General features: G+C 42.5%; 1 long non-coding RNA gene across 1 annotated transcript; it reads left to right on the top strand.

Annotated features, from left to right (window-relative positions):
- Window positions 1–1,566: 1,566 nt before the first annotated feature.
- On the top strand, window positions 1,567–2,611 carry LOC306642569. The gene is made up of 2 exons (XR_013758596.1): window positions 1,567–1,651; window positions 2,165–2,611. It is a non-coding gene; the product is annotated as an uncharacterized lncRNA (long non-coding RNA).
- The last annotated feature ends 6,981 nt before the right edge of the window (window positions 2,612–9,592 follow it).

The following is a 9,592-nucleotide window of genomic DNA, read 5'->3' as shown; positions in this document are numbered from 1 at the left end:
TGGAGGACAGCAGCTGGGAACAAGGCACTGAGAGAGCAGAGAAAGAGGGAGCATCCCTCACCTACGAAATAGAGACCACAAGGGCACACCCCAGCAACCCACCCTGCAGGCCCACCCTACCTGACTAAGAATTCCTATCAGGAGATTAATGCAGTGATTACATCACAGCCCTCATAACCCAATCCTTTTAGCTCTAAACCTGCTTGCCTTATGTCACACATGAGCTTTTAGGAGATACCTACTATCTAATCATAACAAATACATCCAGAAGATTGAGTAAGAAGATTATGTACTTCTACAGTAGGTCTTCGACATTTGAGTATTGATAAAATTCTGTAAGAAAGAAGTGGAGCTAATTTTTCTTTTTCTTTTTCTTTTTTTCTTTTTTTTTTTGCGGTACTGGGGATTGAACTCAGGGCCTTGTGCTTACAAGACAAGCACTCTACCAGCTGAGCTATCTCCAGTACAAATAACCCAATCAACAAATGGGCTAAGGAAATGAACAGACACTTCACAGAAGATGTACAAGCAATCAACAGATATATGAAAAAATGTTCAACATCTCTAGTAATAAGAGAAATGCAAATCAAAACTACCCTAATATTCCATCTTACCCCAATTAGAATGGCGATTATCAAGAACACAAGCAACAATAGGTGTTGGCGAGGATGTGGGGGAAAAGGTACACTCATACATTGCTGGTGGGGCTGCAAATTAGTGCAGCCACTCTGGAAAGCAGTATGGAGATTCCTCAGAAAGCTTGGAATGGAACCACCATTTGACCCAGCTATCCCACTCCTTGACCTATACCCAAAGGACTTAAAATCAGCATACTACAGAGATACAGCCACATCAATGTTCATAGCTGCTCAATTCACCATAGCCAGATTGTGGAACCAATCTTGATGCCTTCAGTTGATGAATGGATAAAGAAACTGTGGCATATATATACAATGGAATATTACTCCGCCATGAAGAATGATAAAATTATGGCATTTGCAGGCAAATGGATGAAATTGGAGAATATCATGCTAAGTGAGATAAGCCAATCTCAAAAAACTAAAGGACAAATGATCTCGCTGATAAGCGGATGAGGACATATAATGGGGGGTAGGAGAGGTTAGCATTAGGATTAGGGTTAGGTTTAGGGTTAGGGATAAGGAGGGTGGTAAGAATGGAGGAAGGAAGGACTGTATAGAGGGAAAATGAGGGGTGGGAGGGGGGGAAGGGAAAAAAATAACAATGAATCAAACAACATTGCCCTATGTAAATTTATGATTACACAATGGTATGCCTTGACTCCATGTTCAGAGAGACAACATGTATCCCATTTGTTTAAATAAAAAGAAAGAAAGAAGTGGAAATTCCTAAATGGAAGCCCCTAGCTCAGAAGCAAAAACCGCTAGCTTAAAAACCAAGTCCAAGTCGTCGTCGGTGTCCCGCTCCGCTCCGGGAGCCCGCCGCCCGTGCAAGAGGGAGTCCAAGTCCCGCTCGGGGTCCAAGAGCCAGCCCAAGGCTCCGGAGCAGGAGGGCGCCGCGGCCTCGTAGCGCATGATGTATCCGCAAGCAGAGGACTTGGGGAAAAGGACTATGTACTCAGTCCATCGGTCCATCGAAGAGTCCTTGCAACAAGCAACTGGCTGTTGAAAAGGTTATTTTGTAACATTTGTCTAACTTTTTACTTGTTTTAAACTTTGCCTCAGGTGGCAAACTTCTTTTTATGTGCCATTTTGTTGCTGTTATTCAAATTTCGTGTAATTTAGTGAGGTGAACGACTTCAGATTTCATTATTGGATTGGATATTTGAGGTAAAACTTCATTTTGTTTATATAGTGCTGACTTTTTTTGTTTGAAATTAAACAGATTGGTAACCTAATTTGTGGCCTCCTGACTTTTAAGGACACGTGTGCAGCCATTGCACACAGCCTAAAGCCGTCAAGAGATTGACTCAACATTGCCTTCATTCCTTAAAATTAAAAACCTACAAAAGTTGGTGTGAATTTGTTTATATGTTATTTACCTTCAGACCTAAATGGTAATCTGAACCCAAATTTGTATAAAGGCTTCAGGTGAAAAGACTTGATTTTTTTTTTTTTTTTTTTTGAAAAGGATTGTTTACCAAACACAATTCTAATCTCTTCTCTTATGTATATTTGTGCACTAGGCGCAGTTGTGTAGCAGTTGAGTAATGCTGGTTAGCTGTTAAGGTGGCGTGTTGCAGTGCAGAGTGCTTGGCTGTTTCCTGTTTTCTCCTGATTGCTCCTGTGTAAAGATGCCTTGTCGTGCAGAAACAAACGGCTGTCCAGTTTATTAAAATGCCTGACAACTGCACTCCCAGTCACCTGGGCCTTGCATATAAATAACGGAGCATACAGTGAGCACATCTAGCTGATGATAAATACACCTTTATTCCCCCGCCCCTCTCCCCAAAATGGTAAATCTGATCATCCTCATGTATGAACTTAAAATATGGAAAATGTTAAGGAAGCAAATGGTTTGTAACTTTGTAAGTACTTAAAACATGGTGTATCTTTTTGCTTATGAATATTCTGGACTATAACCATTGTTTCTGTAGTTTAATTAAAATGTTTTCTTGGTGTTAAAAATTAAATTTGAATCAAAGAAATAAAATTTTGATCCAATCAACATGAAAGATGATGGATAAGACTCTAGTGCTGTTGTCTAATACAGATAAAGTGGCAGCAGGACTCTGACAAGTAGAAGCTATGATGGACAGTGAGCATATTGGCAAATCTCACGTAATCCAAGATGGCATTCGACTGCGGAGAGTTTGCTGTGGTGCCATTTTGCCTTACTTATCTGACTGGGTTGGCAGAGCATGTGTTCTCTGTTCACAATGCTTCCTGTGAGCTTGCCAGTGGTAAGGTAGCAATAAATTTGATTATTTCTAGCACCTTTCTTCTCATAAGATGAAAGGAAAATTCTTTATGATTTCCTAGAAGTCATCTAGGAAACATGAATCTCAAAGACTACTTTGATGGGAAAAAAAAAAAAAAAGACTCAAATTGGAGAAGGTTGGAGAAGGCGAAATATCAAAAAGTTATTGGGAGATTTGAATGAATAAGAAAGGATCATGCATTACTGAGTAACACTTAACCAAAGTGACAACAAAATATTTCACAGGTAAGAATAGAAGTGACATGATGGCACAGACCCTTGCTCCTCCATCAGTGAAAAGCCTTTATTTCCAGAAATAACCAAGCTCATAAACAGTTATTAGAAACCCTAGACATTGTTTCTCCAACCAGATTGCACAGAAGGTAAAGAAGAAACTTATAGCTTCCTATGAAACACTAATAATTTGAGAAAATGTTACTAAAACAGAGAGATAACCAAATTCTAATTTTTGCATCAGAATAATATTTGATATTCAATCACTTCTTGGAAAATCTAGGTATAAACCCAACAAGTCTTAATCAACTTTGACCCTGATGACCATAATTGTTTTCCTAAGACACTCTGCAACTTAGATTCATTCAGCTTCTTATACTTTTTTTTTTTCCCCATTTTGGGACTTGTCATTTTAGCTTAGGGCAAAAATCTGTCTTTATCATTAGCAAAATCTGATTCAGAATATCTTGTGTACAATGCCGTACCTTTGAACCACCTCTGTTACTACTTCTGAGACATGTGGATTATGTTTTCACCATAGTAACTACAATTTCACAGATGAAGCAGCAGGTGACTAAGTTCAAACTGTCATTTGCACATGTCAGGGCTCTGCCAGAGACACACAGTGCTTGTGAATACATCTCTCACAACTTTTTATAGACACAAACATCCCTTATAGTACAACTTCTCCAAATTCAGTAGCAAAACTAAACAGGTTCATGAGCAGATGCAAGTAAATATAGCTTCTCTGACCATACAAAAAACAGAGGTGAAAAAAGCATGTAAACTTAACATCGTGATTAATTTTTCATATTTTATCACTCTCAGAATGATGATATCTATAAATATCCATTAATTAACTCACTTTATTATTATTCCAAGGTTTTAAGTTATCTGAAGATCTTGGAAATTATCTTAAAGCTGACATATTGTGAACATAAGTACTGCTGAATTAGTTTGTCATAATAATGATCTGATTTGGTTATTCAGTATATAAATTTACATGTTCTTAAATACTTAGTGGAAGTAATGGTTACTCCTTCATCTAGTACCACTCTAAGTTTAGGAAGACATACTCAAGGAAAATTAAAATGTGAGCTTGTATTATATTTAATGCTGATAACTCAGAGAACATATACATGTTGTTACTAAACCAATATGTTTAGTTTCCTTTCCCAAATGTTTTTTATAAATTACATGAACTAGAATTATTAAGGCATATGAGATTTTTTTCTGCTTCAATATATTAAGTTCATCAAAATTTCTTAAAATTTAAATTTTTTAATTTCTTAAAATTTAGAAATGTGCCATTTACATAAGCATTTATTTATCTTTAAGCCATTCAGAATAGAACTCTGTTAAAAATTTACAACTAGTTGGTAATATCATCTAGGAACATATCACATACATACCATGGGAGGCAAAGATCTTTCTTAACTTCAGAAATACAAGCACAAAGAGAAAGAGAAAACTTAGAGCTTCTATTCTGAAATTTCACTCGCGTTTTAAGCATAAGCGCAGAAGCAAAATCATTTGGTTTGAATCAAAAAGTTATTCTTTTCCCAGCAATGAATTACCAGCTGAGATCTCAAAACAGACAAAATATAAAAACAGAGAAAACAAACAAACAAGACTTTGTTTAGAGAAAAGATGTCTGCAAACCTCTCAGTTCATTTACAATGATGGCCACGTGATCAGACCAGAAAGGTCACATATGGCAGCATCTAAGATCAAGCAAATACTCAAAAAGAATCAAAATCCTCTCCTTCACCGGATGCCTATGGGCAAGTGTCCAGGGCACATGCCACTGGTCAGACTCACCATAGCTGTGTCTATTTGAAAGGAACCACAGTTAAAGAGGAGTCCTTTAAAATCCAGCAGAGATATAGTTCTCTGAAAAACTTATGTTCACTTGGTGAATGCATATTTTAACCATCAATAAAAGTAACCCACATCTACAAAAGAGAATGAGTTCAATAAAATATATTTAACATACAGTAATTTATCAAAGCCTCAAATGACTTTCATTTAACTGCATGTTTAATCAGTGATTCGTTTTCTTAGTTGGCAACCTAGAATTTTGCATGGGCTACATGGTAACCTTAATTGTTACTGTGGATATGGTAGATGAGCATTTTAATTTCAAAAATAGGTATTTGACTTATTCAAATCAGACATGCAATTTAGAAGTCACCAGACCCAGTGGAATGTGTCTTTCCATTTTCCTTGAAATTTGTTCTGTAATGAGGTCCTAGTAAGGATTACTTTGAAACTCTGATGCATTAAATGAAAGAACTCATACTTGAGAATTAATAATTGTAGAACTTTGTGAATCTTAACAATCCTACTTGGCTATTCTCATCAAATCATTAAATAATATAGATGGATATAAATTATAAAATTATTCAAATGTGTTACTTATATTCATTTTAAGATTTAATATGTTTAAACCAATTTGCTTTCATGGTAAAAACAAAGGGCTTTTGTACTGAACGTGTATTTTCATTGTTTTAAGTTGTTGCTCATGTCCCAAACCAAGGTCAAGGTTCGCTTTTCCTGTAAAGCTCATTCGCAGTTGACCCAGGTGAAGATGCCTGATGGGCAGGCAGTTAGGCAGCCAACGGAGAGTCGTAACCAGGGCTGTAAAAATTATGTGATACTGAAAACATGATCCCGGAGGCGATTCGGAACTCTTTGACAGGGAGTAACAGAAGAAATGCCATCTTGCAAAGCATTTCTAAACACAGCTCTGGGCTGGAGGGACACGCTGGCTTAGAAGACATTTTGAATATGAATTGCGTATTCCACAGGACTCTGAAAAGGAAGTCAATAATATGAATTTGAAAGGCAACAATGTTTAAAAATAAATCTGACATTTCACTTCTGGAGTCAACAAGCCTGAGATCTATGAGGTTTTCAAAGAAATGGATGAGCAATAGCTCAAGGAAGGCGCGTGAATTAATGTGTCCCCGGGCGCTGTGCAGGGATCCTGCTCAGGAGGTGAGTTCCTGCATTCTGAACAAGGTGAAGACCTGCTGAGAGACCTGTCTCTCTGCTGCAGTTTCAAGGTTTGCACTCTCCCGGAAGAACCTGGCTCCGGACCCACATTGCTGGGCGCTAGGTTGTGGAAATGAAGGGGAGCTTAGGCAGAGGCCTAAACCACCAGGGCGTGCTGTCAGGGAGGAAGGCAGGCCACAGAAGAGTCCTTCAAAAAACACGAAGAAAATCACTGTGGAAACAATAACCCCAAACACTTTATGGAGCACTAACTGTGTTCCAGACACGGGGAAGGCACCTGTGGAGCAGAGGACATGACGTGCTTCAGTCTCTGTAATGTGGCCAGCACTGGGCAGGGCCGTGGGCCCAGAGGAGAGGAAAGCAGGAACTCCTTTTGAGGAGCTTGTCATGGGTGGAGCTGACCTCCTGTACCACGTGGACATGCCCATATTTGGAAATAGGGCCACCGCACATGTGATTAGTTAAGTGCAGTGATGCTGTTGTAGGGAGGACCCTAATCCAGTGGCTGCTGTCTTTAGAGAAAGTGGACGTCTCTTCAGACGCGCACCAGGGAGACCTGGTGAAGGTGAAGGCGGAGACGAAGGTGCTGCTTCCTGGAGCCGAGGAGCACCTCAGTCAGCACCGCACTTGGAGGAACTATCCCATCAGCACCTTGTTCTTGGACCTCAGCCTCCAGAATCGTGAGGCATAGACTTCTGGTTTCAACCACCCAGTTTGTGGCCCTGTGCCAGAGCTGCCCTAGGAACTCACACAGAGCTTGAGATTGCAGTTAGCGAAATGAATACCATCACACATCCTCAGAACACAAGAGTGCAAGCTACAGGGCAGAAAAGCAAGCATGCAGGGCTCTAAAATTCTGGGTGACATTGGGTGGATGATGCGGATCAAAAATATTCCATATCAAGGGTGACATCAGAGCTACGCTGCAAGGCCACTGGCAGTATTGGGAAGGAGGACCGGGTGCTGCAGAGAGGAGTTGTGATGCCAGGAAGACACTGGGGACAGAAAAGTGAAGAGCATGAACTTCCACAGCCTGAGACATGGCCACACAATTAAGCAGTGCCTGCTCACCACAAGCCTTTCCTCTGACTGTTGGGCTGAGGAGTCTGCACTGGCTTTGGGAAAGGGGACCTTAAGCTTTTTGGAATACACACAGCAATCACACACACACCCACACACACAACTGTGTGCGAGCCACGGCCACACACGCACACCCACACCTGCACACATACACACCTATGAATGAAGCATTTGGATAGCCTAGCCCAGAGGTACTGCCCCCGCGTATTTCCTGGCACTATTTGAACTGCTACGAGGAGGGACGCCCCAGATTACTTCAGGGGCTATGTCCTGAAGCCTCTCTGTGCTGAGCACGGTTAGGAGCAGGGGCTAGGGAAATGGCTGCCATGCAAGGTCCCTGCCCTGTGCCGCTGACCCTCCAAGGGAGATAAGTACAGAACACAGACACAGGGGTACCTGGTGGAGTCCCTGTGGTGCCAAATGCTGTGGAAGACAGAAACAGAACGGAGTGGTTTTAGATCAGATGACCAGGAACGTTTCTAAGTGGGGATCAGTGAGCAAAACCTGCAGGAGGCAGGAGAAGGAGCCACCTGTAGTTTCAGGGTGGGGACCCTGGGGACCCTTGGAGGGGTGTGTGTGTGGAGTTGAGGAACCTGGAGATCAGGGGGAAGGAAGGCGGGAGGAAGTTCACGGAGGCACAAAACCAAGCAACAGCAACAACACAAACTCACATCTGCCATTCAGATCGAAGAGAAGGCAAAATCAAGGCGGTGTTGGGTGTAAGCAAAGATTACCGAAAGGGAAGCAGAGCTCAGTGGATCAGCAAGCAGCCTTTATGAAGCAGCGATGGAATGGCACGTTGGCAAGGGAGAAAATAGCGATTGGTTACAGGAGGGGTCTGTGTTTTACAGTTCTTAATGAGAGTCAACCTTACAGAATGTTCACTGTGGCTTAATCATTAGAGAGTGAGGACGTGCCAGTCAGGCAGTAAGGAAACTAGTTGTGCTAATTAAAAATCTAACTCAGGAAAACAGTTGTAAAAGCTTGAAACCCATTGTTACTGGGATGGAAGTCCAGAGCCCATTGTTTGCCTTCCTCTCCCCTCCTGGGTCACACTGTCCTCCTTTTCTCCCTGGAGGCTGTCATTCCCCTTATCTTAGGGATGTTCATTTCTATATCCTTCACTGGGGGTGTCCATATGGGGACATCTGGTTGTGATTTGGATCTGCTCAGGCATGGGATGATCTTTGGCTGAAACTCAGCTGAGGGAGACCTTTTGGCACACTTGGAATGGGCCTGTAGTTCCCCAAGAAATGACATCGAGTGTGTTGGTGAGACAGGAAGCAGAGATGGCAGGCCATCCCCAGAAGACGCCAAGCCCAGGTGGCAACTTCGATCCAGGAGAACCATTCCCAGTGACAGGGACATGGAGAAGGGGCAGCAGCTGGTGACAGGACTGTGGGTAGAGGGAGATGATCAGAAGGCAGCAGGGGCAGGCTGCTTTCAAGAGGGTTGGTTAAGAGTCACTGGCCACCTTCCCGCCTTTGGGAGCTATAGGGACCAGCAGCGTTTGCACCTGGACATGGCACCTTGGAAACTCTGTTCTGAAACTGATGGTGCTGTTAAAGGAAAGTGCTCTGTGGCTTCCCGTGCTCATAGGCAGACCTGTAAGCTGCCTCTCTGGCTCGGTTCACTACAGCTGCCATAACAAATCACCTGAGCCCAGGTGGCTTCAACAACAGACATTTATCCTCCTACAATCCTAGAGGCTCAAGTCCAAGAGCAGGTGATCCCAGGCTGCTCCTCCTGAGGCCTCTCTGCTTGGTTGGTGGGTGGTCATATTCTGTGTCCTCAGTGTGCATCTGAGCTCTAAATTCAGCTTCTTGTAAATACACCAGTATTATTAGACTAGGGACCACCATTAATACCCCACTTTACCTTAATTACCTCCTTAAAGACCCTATCTGCAAAAACAGCCACATTTTGAGGAGCTTGGGGGTTAGGACTTGTGGGTTTGGGGGAGACACAGTTCAGCTCCTAGCATCTTCTGCTCATGAAAAGGCATCAGTAGTCTAGTAGGTGACGAAGTGCCAGCTGAACTCATGGGCCTGTGCTCAGGTACACGACCTTCTCTACATCTCTCCATTGCTCCCTTAGCACTTATGCCCAGGCAGGTGTAAACACAGCTCGCCCTTGCACATGGACTGCACAGTCAGGGACCCTAGCTTCAGAGATATGCAGGCATGTTGGACTCACTTTCAGGTGAGTTCAATTGACTGCTCACTAATAAAGAATTAATCCGCATTTGGAGAGCTGTGAGCCCCCCAGAGTCAGTACAGTGAGTGAATTCACACATTTTAGCTGCAGTCATGCCCCATGAAGGTCAGCTCCTGGAGGAGGGGCGAGGCAGCTGCAGAGGGGG

This window comes from Sciurus vulgaris, assembly GCF_902686455.1.
Source record: "Sciurus vulgaris genome assembly, chromosome: 13".
NCBI classification, from domain to species: Eukaryota; Metazoa; Chordata; class Mammalia; order Rodentia; family Sciuridae; genus Sciurus; species Sciurus vulgaris.
The sequence above is the reverse complement of the archived record's forward strand: the minus strand, read 5'-3'. Positions and strand labels throughout refer to the sequence as shown.